Source organism: Ranitomeya imitator, chromosome 2 (assembly GCF_032444005.1).
Source record: "Ranitomeya imitator isolate aRanImi1 chromosome 2, aRanImi1.pri, whole genome shotgun sequence".
Classification (NCBI taxonomy): domain Eukaryota; kingdom Metazoa; phylum Chordata; class Amphibia; order Anura; family Dendrobatidae; genus Ranitomeya; species Ranitomeya imitator.
In genome coordinates, this window is record NC_091283.1 from 21,762,673 (window position 1) to 21,786,676 (window position 24,004).

Below are 24,004 nucleotides of genomic sequence, written 5' to 3' on the forward strand. Positions count from 1 at the left end.
GCCGTAGATATTGGCCCCCTCCCTGACTAACAACACCAGCCCTCAACTGCCCCAGAAATGGGACATCCATTAGATCCGCCAATTCTGGCTCTTAGCCTTGGCTCTACCCACTTGCTCTGGTGTGGTGGCAAGCGAGGTAATAGTTTATGGGGTTGATGTCAGCTTTGTAACGTCAGCTGACAAGAAGCCCATTGGTTAGTAATGCAGACGCATCTATCAGACGCCCCCATTACTAACCCAGTAAGTAAAAAGAAAAAAATACACGCAAACAGGAAAAACATTTTATTTGACTAAAGATTCCCCTACACATTCTCTGTGTTTGGGGTCCAGTATTGAACACTAGAAGTCCAGTACGAGCCCAGAACTTTCCAAGATGTATTACAAAGTTTCATGTGCACTATTGATTTATAAAATTAAAATGAAATCCACGGTTACTCCTTATGTATCGGGACAGTGCTCTGTTCTATAATATTGGATGGGGGTCCACCAAACCAAAGTCCAATCAAAATAAGTGGTCCATTTTTCTCGTACATCTGAATTAGACCTAATATACTGTATATTGCTCCACCCTATACCATTAGACATTTCTTCACCTCCCAATGCCATATAGTCCTCCTGTTATGGGTTCACCTATTGATTCATCTAGTTGTAGGGCAGGGTGAGCAGTGGGCTTGGACAGGCAACGCCTGGAATAATAAAGTTGGATCACCCAGTCGGCACCTGGAGCAATGGGGAAGAGCAGAGTTGCATTTGTTGGAGGCATGCCAAAGAATGGAGCTAAAGGACTACACATGTGGCTTAGAACGGCAGAGCTGTTCAAGCAGTCAGGAATCTTGATACAGCAGAGCCAACTGTGCAGGCAGCACCTTGGAACGGAAGAGTCATGTAGGCAGGCAGGTATCTTGATATATCACATTTGCAGACTGCAATTTGGGTAACCAGAGATGAGTTGGCAGAAAGTCACCTTTGTAGAGCAATGTTGAGTGTTGGGTCAGCACCCTAGAACAACAGAGATGAATGAGGCACTTTTATAAATCAGAGCCGAGTGTGCGGAAGTAGGCCAAGCATGTACCGTGATATAGCAGACACGAGTGTGCGGAAGTAGGCCAAGCATGTACTGTGATATAGCAGACACGAGTGTGCGGAGGTAGGCCATGCGTGTACTGTAATATAGCAGACACGAGTGTGCGTAGGTAGGCCAAGCGTGTACTGTAATATAGCAGACATGAGTGTGCAGAGGTAGGCCAAGCATGTACCGTGATATAGCAGACATGTGTGCGGAGGTAGGCCAAGTGTGTACTGTGATATAGCAGACGTATGTGCGGAGGTAGGCCAAGCATGTACTGTGATATAGCAGACACGAGTGTGCGGAGGTAGGCCATGCGTGTACTGTAATATAGCAGACACGAGTGTGCGTAGGTAGGCCAAGCGTGTACTGTAATATAGCAGACATGAGTGTGCAGAGGTAGGCCAAGCATGTACCGTGATATAGCAGACATGTGTTCGGAGGTAGGCCAAGTGTGTACTGTGATATAGCAGACGTGTGTGCGGAGGTAGGCCAAGCGTGTACTGTGATATAGCAGACGAGTGTGCGGAGGTAGGCCAAGCGTGTACTGTGATATAGCAGACGTGTGTGCGGAGGTAGGCCAAGCATGTACCGTGATATAGCAGTCATGAGTGTGCGGAGGTAGGCCAATCGTGTACTGTGATATAGCAGACACGAGTGTGCGGAGGTAGACCAAGCATGTACTGTGATATAGCAGACACGAGAGTGCGGAGGTAGGCCAAGCGTGTACTGTGATATAGCAGACGAGTGTGCGGAGGTAGGGCAATCGTGTACTGTGATATAGCAGACACGAGTGTGCGTAGGTAGGCCAACCGTGTACTGTGATATAGCAGACACGAGTGTGCGGAGGTAGGCCAACCGTGTACTGTGATATAGCAGACACGAGTGTGCGGAGGTAGGCCAAGCGTGTACTGTGATATAGCAGACGAGTATGCGGCGGTAGGCCAAGTGTGTACTGTGATATAGCAGACATGAGTGTGCGGAGGTAGGCCAAGCATGTACTGTGATATAGCAGACATGAGTGTGCGGAGGTAGGCCAAGCATGTACTGTGATATAGCAGACGAGTGTGCGTATGTAGGCCAAGCATGTACCGTGATATAGAAGACACGAGTGTGCGTAGGTAGGCCAAGCGTGTACTGTGATATAGCAGACACGAGTGTGCGGAGGTAGGCCAAGCATGTACTGTGATATAGCAGACGAGTGTGCGTATGTAGGCCAAGCATGTACCGTGATATAGAAGACGTGTGTGAGGAGGTAGGCCAAGTGTGTACTGTGATATAGCAGACACGAGTGTGTGTGTAGGTAGGCCAAGCGTGTACTGTGATATAGCAGACACGAGTGTGCGGAGGTAGGCCAAGCGTGTACTGTGATATAGCAGACGAGTGTGCGGAGGTAGGCCAACCGTGCAGGCAGCACCTTGGAACGGAAGAGTCATGTAGGCAGGCAGGTATCTTGATATATCACATTTGCAGACTGCAATTTGGGTAACCAGAGATGAGTTGGCAGAAAGTCACCTTTGTAGAGCAATGTTGAGTGTTGGGTCAGCACCCTAGAACAACAGAGATGAATGAGGCACTTTTATAAATCAGAGCCGAGTGTGCGGAAGTAGGCCAAGCATGTACCGTGATATAGCAGACACGAGTGTGCGGAAGTAGGCCAAGCATGTACTGTGATATAGCAGACACGAGTGTGCGGAGGTAGGCCAAGCGTGTACTGTGATATAGCAGACACGAGTGTGCGTAGGTAGGCCAAGCGTGTACTGTGATATAGCAGACACGAGTGTGCGTAGGTAGGCCAACCGTGTACTGTGATATAGCAGACACGAGTGTGCGGAGGTAGGCCAACCGTGTACTGTGATATAGCAGACACGAGTGTGCGGAGGTAGGCCAAGCGTGTACTGTGATATAGCAGACGAGTATGCGGCGGTAGGCCAAGTGTGTACTGTGATATAGCAGACATGAGTGTGCGGAGGTAGGCCAAGCATTTACTGTGATATAGCAGACATGAGTGTGCGGAGGTAGGCCAAGCATGTACTGTGATATAGCAGACGAGTGTGCGTATGTAGGCCAAGCATGTACCGTGATATAGAAGACACGAGTGTGCGTAGGTAGGCCAAGCGTGTACTGTGATATAGCAGACACGAGTGTGCGTAGGTATGCCAAGCGTGTACTGTGATATAGCAGACACGAGTGTGCGGAGGTAGGCCAAGCATGTACTGTGATATAGCAGACGAGTGTGCGTATGTAGGCCAAGCATGTACCGTGATATAGAAGACGTGTGTGCGGAGGTAGGCCAAGCGTGTACTGTGATATAGCAGACACGAGTGTGCGGAGGTAGGCCAAGCGTGTACTGTGATATAGCAGACGAGTGTGCGGAGGTAGGCCAACCGTGTACTGTGATATAGCAGACACGAGTGTGCGGAGGTAGGCCAAGCGTGTACTGTGATATAGCAGACGAGTATGCGGCGGTAGGCCAAGCGTGTACTGTGATATAGCAGACGAGTATGCGGCGGTAGGCCAAGCGTGTATTGTGATATAGTAGACGAGTGTGCGTCGGTAGGCCAAGCGTGTACTGTGATATAGCAGACGAGTGTGCGGAGGTAGGCCAATCGTGTACTGTGATATAGCAGACAGGAGTGTGTGGAGGTAGGCCAACCGTGTACTGTGATATAGCAGACACGAGTGTGCGGAGGTAGGCCAAGCGTGTACTGTGATATAGCAGACGAGTATGCGGCGGTAGGCCAAGCGTGTACTGTGATATAGCAGACGAGTATGCGGCGGTAGGCCAAGCGTGTATTGTGATATAGTAGACGAGTGTGCGTCGGTAGGCCAAGCGTGTACTGTGATATAGCAGACTTGTGTGCGGAGGTAGGCCAAGCATGTATTGTGATATGGCAGACACGAGTGTGCGGAGGTAGGCAAAGCGTGTACTGTGATATAGCAGACACGAGTGTGCGTAGGTAGGCCTAGCATGTACCGTGATATAGCAGACGTGTGTGCGGAGGTAGGCCAAGCATGTACTGTGATATAGCAGATGAGTGTGCGGAGGTAGGCCAAGCGTGTACTGTGATATAGCAGACACGAGTGTGCGGAGGTAAGCCAAGCGTGTACTGTGATATAGCAGACGTGTGTGCGGAGGTAGGCCAAGCATGTACTGTGATATAGCAGATGAGTGTGCGTAGGTAGGCCAAGCGTGTACTGTGATATAGCAGACACGAGCGTGTGGAGGTAGGCCAAGCGTCTACTGTGATATAGCAGACACGAGTGTGCGGAGGTAGGCCAAGCGTGTACTGTGATATAGCAGACGAGTGTGCGGAAGTAGGCCAAGCGTGTACTGTGATATAGAAGACACGAGTGTGCGGAGGTAGGCCAACTGTGTACTGTGATATAGCAGACATGGGTGTGCGGAGGTATGCCAAGCGTGTACTGTGATATAGCAGACACGAGTTTGCGGAGGTAGGCCAAGCGTGTACAGTGATATAGCAGACGAGTGTGCGGAGGTAGGCCAAGCGTGTACTGTGATATAGCAGACATGAGTGTGCGAAGGTAGGCCAAGCGTGTACTGTGATATAGCAGACACGAGTGTGCGAAGGTAGGCCAAGCGTGTACTGTGATATAGCAGACATGAGTGTGCGTAGGTAGGCCAACTGTGTACTGTGATATAGCAGATGTGTGTGCGGAGGTAGGCGAAGCTTGTACTGTGATATAGCAGACGAGTGTGCGTAGGTAGGCCAAGCATGTACTGTGATATAGCAGACGTGTGTGCGGAGGTAGGCCAAGCGTGTACTGTGATATAGCAGACGTGCGTGCGGAGGTAGTCCAAGCATGTACTGTGATATAGCAGACGAGTGTGCGTAGGTAGGCCAAGCGTGTACAGTGATATAGCAGACATGAGTGTGCGGAGGTAGGCCAAGCATGTACTGTGATATAGCAGACGAGTGTGCGGAGGTAGGCCAAGCGTGTACTGTGATATAGCAGACACGAGTGTGCAGAGGTAGGCCAAGCATGTACTGTGATATAGCAGACGAGTGTGCGGAGGTAGGCCAAGCGTGTACTGTGATATAGCAGACACGAGTGTGCGGAGGTAGGCCAAGCATGTACTGTGATATAGCAGACACGAGTGTGCGGAGGTAGGCCAAGCATGTACTGTGATATAGCAGACACGAGTGTGCGGAGGTAGGCCAAGTGTGTACTGTGATATAGCAGACACGAGTGTGCGGAGGTAGGCCAAGCGTGTACTGTGATATAGCAGATGAGTGTGCGGAGGTAGGCCAAGTGTGTACTGTGATATAGCAGACACGAGTGTGCGGAGGTAGGCCAAGCATGTACTGTGATATAGCAGACACGAGTGTGCGGAGGTAGGCCAAGCGTGTGCTGTGATATAGCAGATGAGTGTGCGGAGGTAGGCCAAGCGTGTACTGTGATATAGCAGACACGAGTGTGCGGAGGTAACATAGTAACATAGTAACATAGTTAGTAAGGCCGAAAAAAGACATTTGTCCATCCAGTTCAGCCTATATTCCATCATAATAAATACCCAGATCTACGTCCTTCTACAGAACCTAATAATTGTATGATACAATATTGTTCTGCTCCAGGAAGACATCCAGGCCTCTCTTGAACCCCTCGACTGAGTTTGCCATCACCACCTCCTCAGGCAAGCAATTCCAGATTCTCACTGCCCTAACAGTAAAGAATCCTCTTCTATGTTGGTGGAAAAACCTTCTCTCCTCCAGACGCAAAGAATGCCCCCTTGTGCCCGTCACCTTCCTTGGTATAAACAGATCCTCAGCGAGATATTTGTATTGTCCCCTTATATACTTATACATGGTTATTAGATCGCCCCTCAGTCGTCTTTTTTCTAGACTAAATAATCTTAATTTCGCTAATCTATCTGGGTATTGTAGGTCTCCCATCCCCTTTATTAATTTTGTTGCCCTCCTTTGTACTCTCTCTAGTTCCATTATATCCTTCCTGAGCACCGGTGCCCAAAACTGGACACAGTACTCCATGTGCGGTCTAACTAGGGATTTGTACAGAGGCAGTATAATGCTCTCATCATGTGTATCCAGACCTCTTTTAATGCACCCCATGATCCTGTTTGCCTTGGCAGCTGCTGCCTGGCTTTGGCTGCTCCAGGTAAGTTTATCATTAACTAGGATCCCCAAGTCCTTCTCCCTGTCAGATTTACCCAGTGGTTTCCCATTCAGTGTGTAATGGTGATATTGATTCCTTTTTCCCATGTGTATAACCTTACATTTATCATTGTTAAACCTCATCTGCCACCTTTCAGCCCAAGTTTCCAACTTATCCAGATCCATCTGTAGCAGAATACTATCTTCTCTTGTATTAACTGCTTTACATAGTTTTGTATAATCTGCAAATATCGATATTTTACTGTGTAAACCTTCTACCAGATCATTAATGAATATGTTGAAGAGAACAGGTCCCAATACTGACCCCTGCGGTACCCCACTGGTCACAGCGACCCAGTTAGAGACTATACCATTTATAACCACCCTCTGCTTTCTATCACTAAGCTAGTTACTAACCCATTTACACACATTTTCCCCCAGACCAAGCATTCTCATTTTGTGTACCAACCTCTTGTGCAGCACGGTATCAAACGCTTTGGAAAAATCGAGATATACCACGTCCAATGACTCACCGTGGTCCAGCCTATTGCTTACCTCTTCATAAAAACTGATTAGATTGGTTTGACAGGAGCGATTTCTCATAAACCCATGCTGATATGGAGTTAAACAGTTATTCTCATTGAGATAATCCAGAATAACATCCCTCAGAAACCCTTCAAATATTTTACCAACAGTAGAGGTTAGACTTACTGGCCTATAATTTCCAGGTTCACTTTTAGAGCCCTTTTTGAATATTGGCACCACATTTGCTATGCGCCAGTCCTGCGGAACAGACCCTGTCGCTATAGAGTCCCTAAAAATAAGAAATAATGGTTTATCTATTACATTACTTAGTTCTCTTAGTACTCGTGGGTGTATGCCATCCGGACCCGGAGATTTATCTATTTTAATCTTATTTAGCCGGTTTCGCACCTCTTCTTGGGTTAGATTGGTGACCCTTAATATAGGGTTTTCATTGTTTCTTGGGATTTCACCTAGCATTTCATTTTCCACCGTGAATACCGTGGAGAAGAAGGTGTTTAATATGTTAGCTTTTTCCTCGTCATCTACAACCATTCTTTCCTCACTATTTTTTAAGGGGCCTACATTTTCAGTTTTTATTCTTTTACTATTGATATAGTTGAAGAACAGTTTGGGATTAGTTTTACTCTCCTTAGCAATGTGCTTCTCTGTTTTCTTTTTGGCAGCTTTAATTAGTTTTTTAGATAAAGTATTTTTCTCCCTATAGTTTTTTAGAGCTTCAATGGTGCCATCCTGCTTTAGTAGTGCAAATGCTTTCTTTTTACTGTTAATTGCCTGTCTTACTTCTTTGTTTAGCCACATTGGGTTTTTCCTATTTCTAGTCCTTTTATTCCCACAAGGTATAAACCGCTTACACTGCCTATTTAGGATGTTCTTAAACATTTCCCATTTATTATCTGTGTTCCTATTTCTGAGGATATTGTCCCAGTCTACCAGATTAAGGGCATATCTAAGCTGGTCAAACTTTGCCTTCCTAAAGTTCAGTGTTTTTGTGACTCCCTGACAAGTCCCCCTAGTGAAAGACAGGTGAAACTGTACAATATTGTGGTCGCTATTTCCTAGATGCCCGACCACCTGCAGATTTGTTATTCTGTCAGGTCTATTAGATAGTATTAGGTCTAAAAGTGCTGCTCCTCTGGTTGGATTCTGCACCAATTGTGAAAGATAATTTTTCTTGGTTATTAGCAGAAACCTGTTGCCTTTATGGGTTTCACAGGTTTCTGTTTCCCAGTTAATATCCGGGTAGTTAAAGTCCCCCATAACCAGGACCTCATTATGGGTTGCAGCTTCATCTATCTGCTTTAGAAGTAGACTTTCCATGGTTTCTGTTATATTTAGGGGTTTGTAACAGACCCCAATGAGAATTTTGTTACCATTTTTCCCTCCATGAATTTCGACCCATATGGACTCGACATCCTCATTTCCTTCGCTAATATCCTCCCTTAAAGTGGACTTTAGACAAGACTTTACATAGAGACAAACCCCTCCTCCTCTCCGATTTTTACGATCCTTTCTAAACAGACTGTAACCCTGTAAGTTAACTGCCCAGTCATAGCTTTCATCTAACCATGTCTCGGTTATTCCCACTATGTCAAAGTTACCTGTAGATATTTCTGCTTCTAGTTCTTCCATCTTGTTTGTCAGGCTTCTGGCGTTTGCGAGCATGCAGTTTAGAGGATTTTGTTTTGTTCCAATCTCCTTGCTGTGGATTGTTTTAGAAATGTTCTTACCTCCCTTCTGAGTATGTTTTCCTGGGTTTTCTTTGTTCGAGTCTAATGTTTTTCTTCCCGTCCCCTCTTCTCCTAGTTTAACGCCCTCCTGATGAGTGTAGCGAGTCTTCTGGCGAATGTGTGTTTCCCAGGTTTGTTGAGGTGTAGTCCGTCTCTGGCGAGGAGTCCATTGTACAAGTAATTCACAGGTAGGCCAAGCATGTACTGTGATATAGCAGACACGAGTGTGCGGAGGTAGGCCAAGCATGTACTGTGATATAGCAGACACGAGTGTGCGGAGGTAGGCCAAGCGTGTACTGTGATATAGCAGACACGAGTGTGCAGAGGTAGGCCAAGCATGTACTGTGATATAGCAGACACGAGTGTGCGGAGGTAGGCCAAGCATGTACTGTGATATAGCAGACACGAGTGTGCGGAGGTAGGCCAAGCGTGTACTGTGATATAGCAGACACGAGTGTGCGGAGGTAGGCCAAGCGTGTACTGTGATATAGCAGACACGAGTGTGCAGATGGCAACTTGAAGCAGAGAAGCCAACTTGGCAGACAGACACCTTGCCACAGCAGTGCCAAGAATTTAGGTCCAGCCTCTAAAATTAGTGTGCTATCCTGTAACATAACGTCCCCTCTCCACCATTACAGGACATCCATTGTGTCGTCTGTGATTGATGTAACGCGCGACATCTGTTCAATAATTGATGAAACATTGTGAACAGGACAGAGCCTGACAATTTTCTGACTTTCTCCCGCACAGCAGACACAGTCGCCGTCTCGCCAATGACCGAACGCTCGTAATCACGTAACACCGATCATTTTCTAAGATTTGCGAACTTGTTTATTTCCCAACTTTTTAATGTCACCTTGACGTTTCCTCACTTGTTAGAGCGGTGTCGGATGTTTGGAGGTAATCCGGGTGATTCATGCTCTGAAGGTCGCCACTAAATTACGCGCATAATACACGGAATTCTGACACTTTTATGTCCTGCACTATTGATATATGTTTCACTCTATTTTTACTTTCGCTGCCAAAACATTGTCTGCTACGTGTAACCTCATTTACTTAACGACGGGGAGCGCAGAACGAAAGGCGGCACACCGCTAACGATGACGCAGACTGTGGCACAGCGGCGCAGGGCTGACGGTATAAATCTGACGCACACGTCGTCACCTACAGCAATCACTGCCATATAGCGCACACGTCTCAGGATGCCGGATTTGGTCACTATTGCTCCACTTCTGCACTTATCATCGAGTTCGGTTGCAGTGTGCACTAATTTTTGGGGGGTGAACATGGCGAGTTGCGATCGCTTTGGACGACTTGTTGAGAATCTGAACATTAAAACAAAAGTATCCAAGTCGTCGCACTGACAACAACGCGCGAAACAGATAAAGTGTAGAAAACTTTCCAGAATTCTTCATGCGTTTCACGTGTTTCTTTATTCATGGTAATTTTAATTATGTCAGCGGGGGACACGGCTTAGGAGGAAAAAAAAATGACTACAAATCTGACAAGGAATCCAGCAGCGCGGGAGTATGAGAGAGATATTGAAAATGTAAGTGAGATGAAAACACAATCCTCGTGTAATGCGGCGGCGAATGGCGTCGGGGGAGGGGGAGTCATTTGCTGCATCTTGATGTTGCTGCCGAAGGTAACAACCATGTATTATAACTCCCAGCGGGATCCGAGGAGCGAGAGGCTGCAAGACCCCCAAACAGTGGGCGATGCAGGACCTCGCACCATAAGTCAATATTGTGATACTGGACATAGGGGGGCTGCAAGCGGTCAACACGGGAGAACGAAGCAGAAAGATCTGCACCATATATATATACATAATAAAAGCAAAAAATATCACATGAAACAAACTCAAACTTAATACAAATAAAAGTTAATAAAAAAACATCAAATTCAGTTTGCGATAACACAAATCACAGTTTAACCTTTTTGTAGCAAACGTTGAATTATTACTAACAGATTATTAGAAAAAGAAATCAAGAAATAGAAACAAAGAGAATAAAATGCAGTGAATGATAAAAATCTGGCCGCCAGACTTTATGCTACTACAAAAAAAAAAAAAAGGATGGAATTTATTACCGGGGTTGTCCGGACGCAAAATATTGATGATCCACAGTCAACGTTTCCATACGGCTGCTGCTGTAGATCCGGGGTGCCGTGTGTCGATCCTCACCAATCTGCTATTGAACAAGGTCATCAGTAACATGTGACCGGACAACCCCTTTAAGATTGATTTTTTTAAAATTTGCCAGTCTGAAAGCATATCCATCTATTAAAATGCACATTTTGTTTGCTTTCTTTCTGCTACGCAGGCCTTTGCCTATCCACGCACCAGAGAAGAAAATCTACTGAGCTGCGTGCGGACGAGGCTTAGCGATACAATTTACGCCAATTATACATGGAAATTATATAAAATCTGTCGGCTTGAAGAGGCTCCGCTCTTTCTGCTAATCTGTCCCCATTTTGCTCGTTACTTTTGAAAAGTAACAAAGAGAAGAGAAAAAATAGTAAAAAGTTACAAAGTTTTCCCCAAAATGATTTGAACCCAAATCTGTGACTTTTCTACACCATAAGGGTATGTGCACACGTCAGGATTTTTTCCTGACAAAATCCTGAGAATTCTGCCAGAAATCCGCATGCTTTTTTCGCGCGGATTTCTCGCGGAATTTGTGCGTTTTTTTGCGCGTTTTTTTTTGCGGATTTTTAGCGTTTTTTTTTTTTTTTTCCGGAATGACTTTTTGATAGGAAATCCGCAAAAAATCCGGAAAAAGATAGAGCATGTCCGGATTTTTTGCGGTATGCGTTTTTTTTTTTTGCGGAAAAGAAACGATAACATCTGCACAAAAAATGCGGAATGCATTCTAAAAGATAGGATGCATAATGTTAGCGTTTTTTTACCGGATTTATAGCGTTTTTATAGCAAAATTCCGCAAAAAAAACAGCTAAAAATCCTGACGTGTGCACATACCCTAAAACCTAACAGTGTAGCATCAGCTTCCAGAAATGCCGCTGTAAAGTTTATAAAGCTGCTTAGAAGTTTAAAAATAAATAAACACCGATTAATAGGGTGTCGATATGATAACAGCACAAAATAAATAAAAAAAATGAGTGTTAAGGATAATAATAAAACATTTAGGACAGAATCACTTCAGTATTTTGCTAAATGTTGCTAATAAAAAGTATAATTATTTATTTTTATTTTTTTTTCATTCATTTATTCTGCTGTTTATCGAGTTGTTTTCTACATTTGTATCCACTTCATATTTTACATCCTGTATTTTATATTCTGAGAGTTTGGCATTTCTCTATTCATATCTATGTTACAATTACATAAACTCGGCAGCAGTGATCTGTAGGGGATGTATCGACTATGGGATGTATCGACTATGGGATGTATCGACTATGGGATGTATCGACTATGGGATGTATCGACTATGGGATGTATCTATAGGGGTTTGTATGTCCTGCAGACGTGTCCTGCTCTTCTTGACCCCAGAAACAGCAAAGTCACAACAGTTATCCTATTATACAATTATTATATTTATTTTATTATTAAAATTTTATAGAAAGTGATAGTGATAGAGTAACAAGTTTTTCTTCAAAATATTGCAGAACATGTAAACTTTAAAAAAAAAAAAAAAAAAACGACTTTCTGCTTATTTTTTCTTCCTTTTCAGGCAGCAGAGACATTGTACCGCTTGCCTTATTATACCGTTATTATGTGCCTTTAAATCTAATGGGAAGTTGGGTGACTGCAGTCGGGACTTGATCACTTATCTCCTGCTTTCCTCGATGCTCCCAGAAGCCGTAATCAAACCATTTGTCTACATTGTGTCAATGAGCAGTTTGGAGCAGAGCTGGCGGATGACTCCGAGCGTTACTTTTTATGTTTTTCTGTCATTTTTCTTTTTTTCTTATTCTAAATCAAAGACTACTCACAGGTTGAGAATTGTCTGCGACGGGAGTAAAAGGGAATCTTGTTAAGAATCTATTACCCCGAGTACAGAGCGGAGGTTGGGAGTTTTCATTCCGGAAACCGGGCAAATAAACTGCGCAAGAAAATTAATGTTGAGACAACATCAAGTCCTACAACCCGAGCGAGTCTGTAACGGAGATAGGGCGAGTTTATAAATCAAACTGATTGACGCGGGCTCCAAAGAGAGCGAACCTTGTAATTCCTTGAGAGATATGAAAGTTGACAGAATAAAGTTACTTTTCGAGCCCGGAGCAGATTATAAAAGCCAAAACCTTCAACGTCAAATATAAGAAAGATTCAAAAATTTCCCGTAAAAATAAAGCGGCGGGATCTGATTTCAATAGAAGGGGGGGCGGGGTGAACATATTGATCTCATTTTAAAATTAGTCCTGTGTCCTAAATAACGATGATTAATGATCCTGTCATGCTGCATCAGTGGCCGACGAGGCACATAATTCTTTTAAGGAGAGGTAGGAACATTTTGGAAACTCTGATGAACAGTTTTATTCTATTAAGCAAAAATGAGATGGAAGAAAGTTTTATTGGAATGTAGAGTGACAAAGGGACGGGATGCCAGGAGGAAAAGAGAGCGAGGAAGCCAAGAAGAGGGGGCAGAGAAGTATGGTGAGGGGCACAGGATGCCAGGCGAGAGAGGAAGCCGAGAAGAGGGGGCAGAGGACCATGGTAAAGGGCACAGGATGCCAGGCAAGAGAGGAAGCCAAGAAGAGGGGGCAGAGAAGTATGATGAGGGGCACAGGATGCCAGGCGAGAGAGGAAGCCGAGAAGAGGGGGCAGAGGACCATGGCAAGGGGCACAAGATACCAGGCGAGAGATGAAGCCAAGATGAGGGAGCAAAGGACCATGGTGAGGAGCACAGGATGCCAGGCAAGAGAGGAACCCATGAAGAGAGGGCAGAGGACCATGGGAAAGGGCACAGGATGCCAAGTAAGAGATGAAGTCAAGAATAGGGGCAGATGACCATGGTGAGGGGCATAGGATACCAGGCAAGAGAGGAACCCAAGAAAAAGGGGCAGAGTACCATGGCAAGTGGCACAGGATGCCAAGCAAGAGATGAAGTCAAGAAGAGAGGGCAGAGGACCATGGTGAGGGGCACAGGATACCAGGCAATAGTGGAACCCAAGAAAAAGGGGCAGAGTACCATGGCAAGTGGCACAGGATGCCAAGCAAGAGATGAAGTCAAGAAGAGGGGGCAGAGGACCATGTAGAGGGGCACGTTGACTGTGGATCAACAATATTTTGCAACTGGACAACCCCTTTAATAAATTCCATCCTTTTTTTGTAGCAGCATAAAGTCTGGCCGCCAGATTTGATCATTCATTGCATTTTGTTCTCTTTGTTTCTATTTCTTGATTTCTTTTTCTAATAATGTGTTAGTAATAATTCAACTTTTGCTAAAAAAAGGTTAAACTGTGATTTGTGTTATCTCAAACTGAATTTGATGTTTTTTATTAACTTTTATTTGTATTGAGTTTGAATTTGTTTCATGTGAATTTTTGTGTTCCTCTCTTGCCTGGTATCCTATGCCCCTCACCATGGTCATCTGCACCTATTCTTGACTTCATCTCTTGCTTGGCATCCTGTGCCCTTTACCATCGTCCTCTGCACTCTCTTCATGACTTCCTCTCTCGCCTTGTATCCTGTGCCCCTCACCATGGTACTCTGTCCCTATTCTTGACTGGATAATCTACAGGAGAGGATAAGATAATCTAGAGAAGAAGATGGGATAATCTAGAGGAGAGGACAGGATAGTCTAGAAGAGAGGACTGGATAATCCAGAGGAGAGGACAGGATAATCTAGAGGAGAGGACAGGATAATCTGGAGGAGAGGACAAAACAATCTAGAGGAGAGGACAGGATAGTCTAGAAGAGAGGACTGGACAATCCAGAGGAGAGGACAGGATAATCTAGAGGAGAGTATGAGATAATATAGAGGAGAGGACGGGATAATCTACATTAGGGAATGAAATAATCTAGAGGAGAGGACGGGATAATCTAAAGAAGATGACGGGATAATCTAGAGGAGAGGACAGGACAATCTAGAGAAGAGGACAACATAATCTAGAGGAGAGGACAGGATAATCAAGAGGACATGATAATCTACAGGAGAGGATGAGATAATCTAGAGGAGAGGATGGTACAATCTAGAGGAGAGGATGGGATAACCTATAGGAGAGCACGGGATAATCTAAAAGGGAGAACAAGATAATCTAGAGGAGAGGACAGGATAATCTAGTGGAGAGGACAGGATAATCTAGTGGAGAGGACAGGATAATCTAGAGGAGAGGGTGAGATAATATAGAGGAGAGTATGGGATAATCTACAGAAAAGGATGAAATAATCTAGAGGAGAGAATGGGATAATCTAGGGCAGGGGTCCCCAACTCCAGTCCTCAAGGCCCACCAACATGTCATGTTTTCAGGATTTCCTTAGTCTTGCCCAGGTAATAATTGCATCACCTGTGCAATGCAAAGGAAATCCTGAAAACATGACCTGTTGGTGGGCCTTGAGGACTGGAGTTGGGGACCCCTGATCTAGGGAAGAGGACAAGACAATCTAGAGGAAAGGATAATCTAGAGAAGAGGATGGGATAATCTAGAGGAAAGGATGGAATAATCTAGAGGAGAGAACAAGATAGTATACAGGAGAGGACAAGATAATATAGAGGAGAAGATAGGATAATCCACAGGAGAGATTAGATAATCTAGAGGAGAGGACAAGATAGTCTAGAGGAGAGGACAAGATAGTCTAGAGGAGAGTATTAGACAATATAGAGGAGAGGACAGGATAATCTACAGTAGAGAATGAAATAATCTAGAGAAGAAGACGGGATAATCTAGAGAAGAGGACAGCATAATCTAGAGGCGAGGACAAAATAATCTAAAGGAAAGGACAGGATAATCTAGAAGAGAGGATTGGATAATCTAGAGGAGAGAACGGGATAATATAAAGAACAGGACAAGATAATCTAGAGGAGAGGATGAGATAATCTAGAGGAGAGGAAAGGATAATCTAGAGGAGAGGACAAGATAATCTGGAGGAGAGGAGAAAATAATCTAGAGGAGAAAGTGGGATAATCTAGCGAAGGCGACAAAATAATCTAGAGGAGAGGATGGAATTATCTAGACGAGAGGACGGGATAATCTAAAGGAGAGGATGGGATAGTCTAGAGAAGAGGACGAGATAATCTAGAGGAGAGGATGGGATAATCTAGAGGAGAGGACAAGATAATCTAGAGAAGACAGGATCATCTAGAGGAGAGGATGGGATAATCTAGAGGAAAGGATGGGATAATCTAGAGGAGACAACAAGATAGTATAGAGGAGAGGACAAGATAATATAGAGGAGAGGACTGGATAATCTACAGGAGAGAATTAGATAATCTAGAGAAGAAGATGGGATAATCTAGAGAAGAGGACAACATAATCTAGAGGAGAGGACAGGATAATATAGAAGAGAGGATGAGATAATCTAGAGGCAAGCACAAAATAATCTAGAGGAAAGGACAGGATAATCTAGAAGAGAGGATTCGATAGGATTCGAGAGGATTCTGGCTAAGACGATGGTGCAGACAACAAGGATTCGGATTCCTGGACCACGGTGTGAATTACTGGTATGATGGACTCCTCGCCAGAGACGGACTACACCTCAACAAACCTGGGAAACACACATTCGCCAGAAGACTTGCTACACTCATCAGGAGGGCGTTAAACTAGAAGAAGAGGGGACGGGAAGAAAAACATTAGACTCGAACAAAGAAGACCCAGGAAAACATACTCAGAAGGGAGGTAAGAACATTTCTAAAACAATCCACAGCGAGGAGATTGGAACAAAACAAAATCCTCTAAACTGCATGCTCACAAACGCCAGAAGCCTGACAAACAAGATGGAAGAACTAGAAGCAGAAATATCTACAGGTAACTTTGACATAGTGGGAATAACCGAGACATGGTTAGATGAAAGCTATGACTGGGCAGTTAACTTACAGGGTTACAGTCTGTTTAGAAAGGATCGTAAAAATCGGAGAGGAGGAGGGGTTTGTCTCTATGTAAAGTCTTGTCTAAAGTCCACTTTAAGGGAGGATATTAGCGAAGGGAATGAGGATGTCGAGTCCATATGGGTCGAAATTCATGGAGGGAAAAATGGTAACAAAATTCTCATTGGGGTCTGTTACAAACCCCCAAATATAACAGAAAGCATGGAAAGTCTACTTCTAAAGCAGATAGATGAAGCTGCAACCCATAATGAGGTCCTGGTTATGGGGGACTTTAACTACCCGGATATTAACTGGGAAACAGAAACCTGTGAAACCCATAAAGGCAACAGGTTTCTGCTAATAACCAAGAAAAATTATCTTTCACAATTGGTGCAGAATCCAACCAGAGGAGCAGCACTTTTAGACCTAATACTATCTAATAGACCTGACAGAATAACAAATCTGCAGGTGGTCGGGCATCTAGGAAATAGCGACCACAATATTGTACAGTTTCACCTGTCTTTCACTAGGGGGACTTGTCAGGGAGTCACAAAAACACTGAACTTTAGGAAGGCAAAGTTTGACCAGCTTAGAGATGCCCTTAATCTGGTAGACTGGGACAATATCTTCAGAAATAAGAATACAGATAATAAATGGGAAATGTTTAAGAACATCCTAAATAGGCACTGTAAGCGGTTTATACCTTGTGGGAATAAAAGGACTAGAAATAGGAAAAACCCAATGTGGCTAAACAAAGAAGTAAGACAGGCAATTAACAGTAAAAAGAAAGCATTTGCACTACTACAGCAGGATGGCACCATTGAAGCTCTAAAAAACTATAGGGAGAAAAATACTTTATCTAAAAAACTAATTAAAGCTGCCAAAAAGGAAACAGAGAAGCACATTGCTAAGGAGAGTAAAACTAATCCCAAACTGTTCTTCAACTATATCAATAGTAAAAGAATAAAAACTGAAAATGTAGGCCCCTTAAAAAATAGTGAGGAAAGAATGGTTGTAGATGACGAGGAAAAAGCTAACATACTAAACACCTTCTTCTCCACGGTATTCACGGTGGAAAATGAAATGCTAGGTGAAATCCCAAGAAACAATGAAAACCCTATATTAAGGGTCACCAATCTAACCCAAGAAGAGGTGCGAAACCGGCTAAATAAGATTAAAATAGATAAATCTCCGGGTCCGGATGGCATACACCCACGAGTACTAAGAGAACTAAGTAATGTAATAGATAAACCATTATTTCTTATTTTTAGGGACTCTATAGCGACGGGGTCTGTTCCGCAGGACTGGCGCATAGCAAATGTGGTGCCAATATTCAAAAAGGGCTCTAAAAGTGAACCTGGAAATTATAGGCCAGTAAGTCTAACCTCTATTGTTGGTAAAATATTTGAAGGGTTTCTGAGGGATGTTATTCTGGATTATCTCAATGAGAATAACTGTTTAACTCCATATCAGCATGGGTTTATGAGAAATCGCTCCTGTCAAACCAATCTAATCAGTTTTATGAAGAGGTAAGCAATAGGCTGGACCACGGTGAGTCATTGGACGTGGTATATCTCGATTTTTCCAAAGCGTTTGATACCGTGCCGCACAAGAGGTTGGTACACAAAATGAGAATGCTTGGTCTGGGGGAAATTGTGTGTAAATGGGTTAGTAACTGGCTTAGTGATAGAAAGCAGAGGGTGGTTATAAATGGTATAGTCTCTAACTGGGTCGCTGTGACTAGTGGGGTACCGCAGGGGTCGGTATTGGGACCTGTTCTCTTAAACATTTATTAACAATCTGGTAGAAGGTTTGCACAGTAAAATATCGATATTTGCAGATGATACAAAACTATGTAAAGCAGTTAATACAAGAGAAGATAGTATTCTGCTACAGATGGATCTGGATAAGTTGGAAACTTGGGCTAAAAGGTGGCAGATGAGGTTTAACAATGATAAATGTAAGGTTATACACATGGGAAGAAGGAATCAATGTCACCATTACACACTGAACGGGAAACCACTGGGTAAATCTGACAGGGAGAAGGACTTGGGGATCCTAGTTAATGATAAACTTACCTGGAGCAGCCAGTGCCAGGCAGCAGCTGCCAAGGCAAACAGGATCATGGGGTGCATTAAAAGAGGTCTGGATACACATGATGAGAGCATTATACTGCCTCTGTACAAATCCCTAGTTAGACCGCACATGGAGTACTGTGTCCAGTTTTGGGCACCGGTGCTCAGGAAGGATATAATGGAACTAGAGAGAGTACAAAGGAGGGCAACAAAATTAATAAAGGGGATGGGAGAACTACAATACCTAGATAGATTAGCGAAATTAGGATTATTTAGTCTAGAAAAAAGACGACTGAGGGGCGATCTAATAACCATGTATAAGTATATAAGGGGACAATACAAATATCTCGCTGAGGATTTGTTTATACCAAGGAAGGTGACGGGCACATGGGGGGATTCTTTGCGTCTGGAGGAGAAAAGGTTTTTCCACCAACATAGAAGAGGATTCTTTACTGTTAGGGCAGTGAGAATCTGGAATTGCTTGCCTGAGGAGGTGGTGATGGCGAACTCAGTCGAGGGGTTCAAGAGAGGCCTGGATGTCTTCCTGGAGCAGAACAATATTGTATCATACAATTATTAGGTTCTGTAGAAGGACGTAGATCTGGGGATTTATTATGATGGAATATAGGCTGAACTGGATGGACAAATGTCTTTTTTCGGCCTTACTAACTATGTTACTATGTTACTATGATAATCTAGAGGAGAGAACGGGATAATATAGAGAACAGGACAAGATAATCTAGAGGAGAGGATGAGATTATCTAGAGGGATTACAGGATAATCTAGAGGAGAGGACAAGATAATCTGGAGGAGAGGAGAAAATAATCTAGAGGAGAAAGTGGGATAATCTAGCGAAGGCGACAAAATAATCTAGAGGAGAGGATGGAATTATCTAGATGAGAGGATGGGATAATCTAAAGGAGAGGATGGGATAGTCTAGAGAAGAAGACGAGATAATCTAGAGGAGAGGATGGGATAATCTAGAGGAGGGGACAAGATAATCTAGAGAAGACAGGATAATCTAGAGCAGGGGTGTCAAACTGCATTTCTCGAGGGCTGCAAACAGGTTATGTTTTCAGGATTTCCTTGTACTGCACAGGTGATAATTTAATCACCTACACAAATAATGAGTTGGTGATTAAATTATCACCTGTGCAGTTCAAGGAAATCCTGAAAACATGACCTGTTTGCAGCCCTCGAGGAATGCAGTTTGACACCCTTGATCTAGAGGAAAGAATGGGATAATCTAGAAGAGAGAATGAGATAGTATAGAGGAGAGGACAAGATAATATAGAGGAGAGGACAGGATAATCTACAGTAGAGAATGAAATAATCTGGAGGAGAGGACTGGATAATCTAGAGAAGATGATGGGATAATCTAGAGGAGAGGACGGGACAATCTAGAGAAGAGGACAATATAATCTAGAGGAGAGGACAGGGTAATCGAGAGGACAGGATAATCTAGAAGAGAAGATGAGATAATCTAGAGGAGAGTTAGGTTATGTTTCCACAGTCAGAAAACGCTGCAGATTGGACGTTGTGTACATCCGCAGCATCCAAACAGCGGCCAGATGTTACAGCATAGTGGAGGGGATTTTATGAAATCCCATCTGCACTACGCATTCAAAGATGCAGGTGGAAGACCTGCGTATACGCACATGAGGCGCATCTTTATAGGCAGCATCATGTCTACTTATCTTGTGAATATGCTCAGTCTCCGCAAGATAAATTACACAGTCTATGAATACGATGCAGTGATTCTGCATGTGTTCAATGAACACATGCAGAATCACCGAGCATACAAAAGCTGGCAGCGCTTTAGACAGAGCGGGTATCTGCTGCGTCCAAAGCGCTGCATATATATAACATGGAATCATACCTAAAGAGTGTGGTGCCCGCATTTCTGCCTGCAGTCCCTCTCTCCCTGCAGACACCAGTGAACTCACCGCCGAGGCTCCCGTCCTGCTCCTTCCGAGTCTGTTGCTGCCCGGGGTGTGTGCATTTCTAGCAGGTCTCCAGGGACTGTGCTTAGGGTGCACGTGTGCACACTTCCTCTTTCTTAAAGGGGTCACGCGCATTTCTCTAAAGGTTCCCCAGCCAATAGCTGGAGGTCCCAGTACTCACCTTCACGGCAGCAGAGCCAGCTGCACCCACCATTGCTCACCTCAATGGCAGCCGAGCCAGCTGCACCAGCCAGTGCTCACCTCAAAGGAAGCTGAGCCAGTTGGACCCGCCAGCGCTCACTTCAATGGCAGCCAAGCCTGCTGCACCCACCAGTGTTCATTTCTCCATCAGACTGTCCTGTCTGTACCTGCGGTTCATGTCATCTTCTCTGCCTGCCTGCATCTGTTGGACATTTCCCCAGGCCATCCCAGCTACCTGTTCCTAGGGGTCAGCTGCCATCTACCCAATGTCAGTCCTGGAGTAGCACCTGGATCACCTCCCTTGTCTCTCCATGGACCGCGGTGTCGTTATCTCCAACTTGTCTGTGGTCGGATTGGGTGAGGCCCCTAGTCACTCCCCTCCAGGTCTTCCTTGGGTTTTGGTACAGTGGTTCCAACACCCAGCACGTTACAGAGGGATAATCTAGAGGAGGAGACAGGATAATCTAGAGAAGAGGATGGGATGATCTAGAGATGGGGACGGGATGATCTAGAGAAGAAGACGGGATGATCTAGTGAAGAGGACGGGATGATCTAGAGAAGAGGACGGGAGGATCTAGTGAAGAGGACGGGATGATCTAGAGAAGAGGACGGGATGATCTAGAGAAGAGGACGGGATGATCTAGTGAAGAGGACAGGATGATCTGGTGAAGAGGATGAAGAGGATGGGATGATCTAGAGAAGAGGACGGGATGATCTAGAGATGGGGACGGGATGATCTAGTGAAGAGGACGGGATGATCTAGAGATGGGGACGGGATGATCTAGGGAAGAGGACGGGATGATCTAGGGAAGAGGACGGGATGATCTAGAGAAGAGGACGGGATGATCTAGTGAAGAGGACGGGATGATCTAGTGAAGAGGATGGGATGATCTAGTGAAGAGGATGGGAGGATCTAGTGAAGAGGACGGGATGATCTAGAGAAGAGGACGTGATGATCTAGAGAAGAGGACGGGAGGATCTAGTGAAGAGCATGGGATGATCTAGTGAAGAGGACGGGATGATCTAGTGAAGAGGACGGGATGATCTAGAGATGGGGACGGGATGATCTAGGGAAGAGGACGGGATGATCTAGAGAAGAGGACAGGATGATCTAGAGAAGAGGACGGGATGATCTAGAGAAGAGGACAGGATGATCTAGTGAAGAGGACGGGATGATCTAGTGAAGAGGACGGGATGATCTAGTGAACAGGATGGGATGATCTAGTGAAGAGGACGGGATGATCTAGAGAAGAGGACGGGATGATCTAGAGAAGAGGATGAAGAGAACGGGATGATCTAGAGAAGAGGACGGGATGATCTATAGATGAAGCAATGATCTGATTTAGGCCAGGTGACCTGAAGCAGACAGTATTAGATTGTACTTTGTATGTTGCACTGCACACACTATGGCATTGGCACGCTGTGAGGCCGGTGTGGCACGCTGTAGATTTTTTTCCGTTCTGTTGGCACGGTATGACACTACCTGGGCATTACATGGAGCTTTATTGTTTTGAGTCTGTGGGCGGTCTTCAGCACATGGTGGATGTACGGCACAGGCGGAGCGCTGCACGGATCTGGATGTGTGGACTGGGAGCCGAGTGGCACAGCAGCAGGATGGGGCCATTATTTAAAAAATGATGGAAATCTTTATTATCTCTGACATTTTGGAAATAGATCCCCAATGGGTGAAGTTGGCAACATAAATGGCCTTGGTGCAGATCTGACGTCCGCCGTGCCGTCACTTTTCCCGGCTGATTCTTGCCGCATGACATGAGGTAAAGTATCGATACTTTGCTGCTCTTTTCCTCCGGCAGTGATAGTGCGAGCCGCCACATTGTGGACAGCCATTGTGTCTGCATGCTTTGTGCATTTTGGAGAGTTTTCTCCTTGGATCAGTCTCGGCCTTGCCTTCCTCCTCTTGTGTCTCCGGTATCAGCGCCTGTATTCACAGTAAATAACAGTCTTTAGCTTGGAGTCGCCTGATTAGGAGGAGTTCCCGACGTCGTGCTGATTACTGTTTACACAACCATGGCGCTGATGACTCTCATAGAGGCAGGAACACAGCGGACATGAGGTATTAATGCTCCAGCTCAGCCGCTGGAGCAAGCGCAGGGGACGCTCCGCGTACTAACAGCGTGTCCCTCCTCACACGGGCAGCGCAGCACCAACACGGGGATGGAGATCAGCCGATCATGGTGCGCTCCGGGCCGGCGTGACCGTAACGTCAGGTACGCTGGAAGTCATGGACCTCGACAGAAGCTGCTCGTTCGGTCTCAGGTGTCGGCGTCCATAATGAGAAACTTTAATTCTGCAGCACAAAATACTCACAGCCATTTCTGGGTTTTCGTGGTTTCCTCACAGGTTAGAGACAGTCGGTGCACATACCGGGGTCATCACACATGAGCAGTAAATCTGTACCACTACAGACAATCACCGGCCTTTTACAGGATCCAACTGTGCAAGTTCTAGTCTACCTGGCGGTATTACAGAGAATCAGCCATGATCCAACCTTGCAGGACAGAGCAGAGACAAAGGATGGAGCAGAGACTCGAAGGACGAAGCAGAGACACGGAGGACGAAGCTTAGACACAGAGGACGAAGCATAGACACAGAGGATAGAGCAGAGACGCGAAGGACGAAGCATAGACACAGAGGATAGAGCAGAGACGCGAAGGACGAAGCATAGACACAGAGGATAGAGCAGAGACGCAAAGGACGAAGCATAGACACAGAGGATAGAGCAGAGACGCGAAGGACGAAGCATAGACAGGAAGGACAGAGCAGAGACATAAAGGATGGAGCAGAAACACAAAGGACAAAGCAGAGACAAGAAGGACGAAGCAGAGACACGAATGACGGAGCAGAGACAGGAAGGATGGAGCAGAGACAAGAAGGATGGAGCAGAGACATGAAGGACGAAGCAGAGACACAAAGGGCGGAGCAGAGACAAGAAGGTCAAAGCAGAAACACGAAGGACGAAGCAGAGACACAAAGGGCGGAGCAGAGACAGGAAGGATAGAGCAGAGACGAGAAGGATGGAGCAGAGACATGAAGGATGGAGCAGAAATATGAAGGACGAAGCAGAGACAAGAAGGACGAAGCAGAGACACGAATGACGGAGCAGAGACAGGAAGGACGGAGCAGAGACAAGAAGGATGGAGCAGAGACATGAAGGACGAAGCAGAGACACAAAGGGCAGAGCAGAGACAGGAAGGATGGAGCAGAGACAGGAAGGACTGAGCAGAGACAAGAAGGTCAAAGCAGAAACACGATGGACGAAGCAGAGACATGAAGGACGGAGCAGAGACAGGAAGGACGGAGCAGAGACGAGA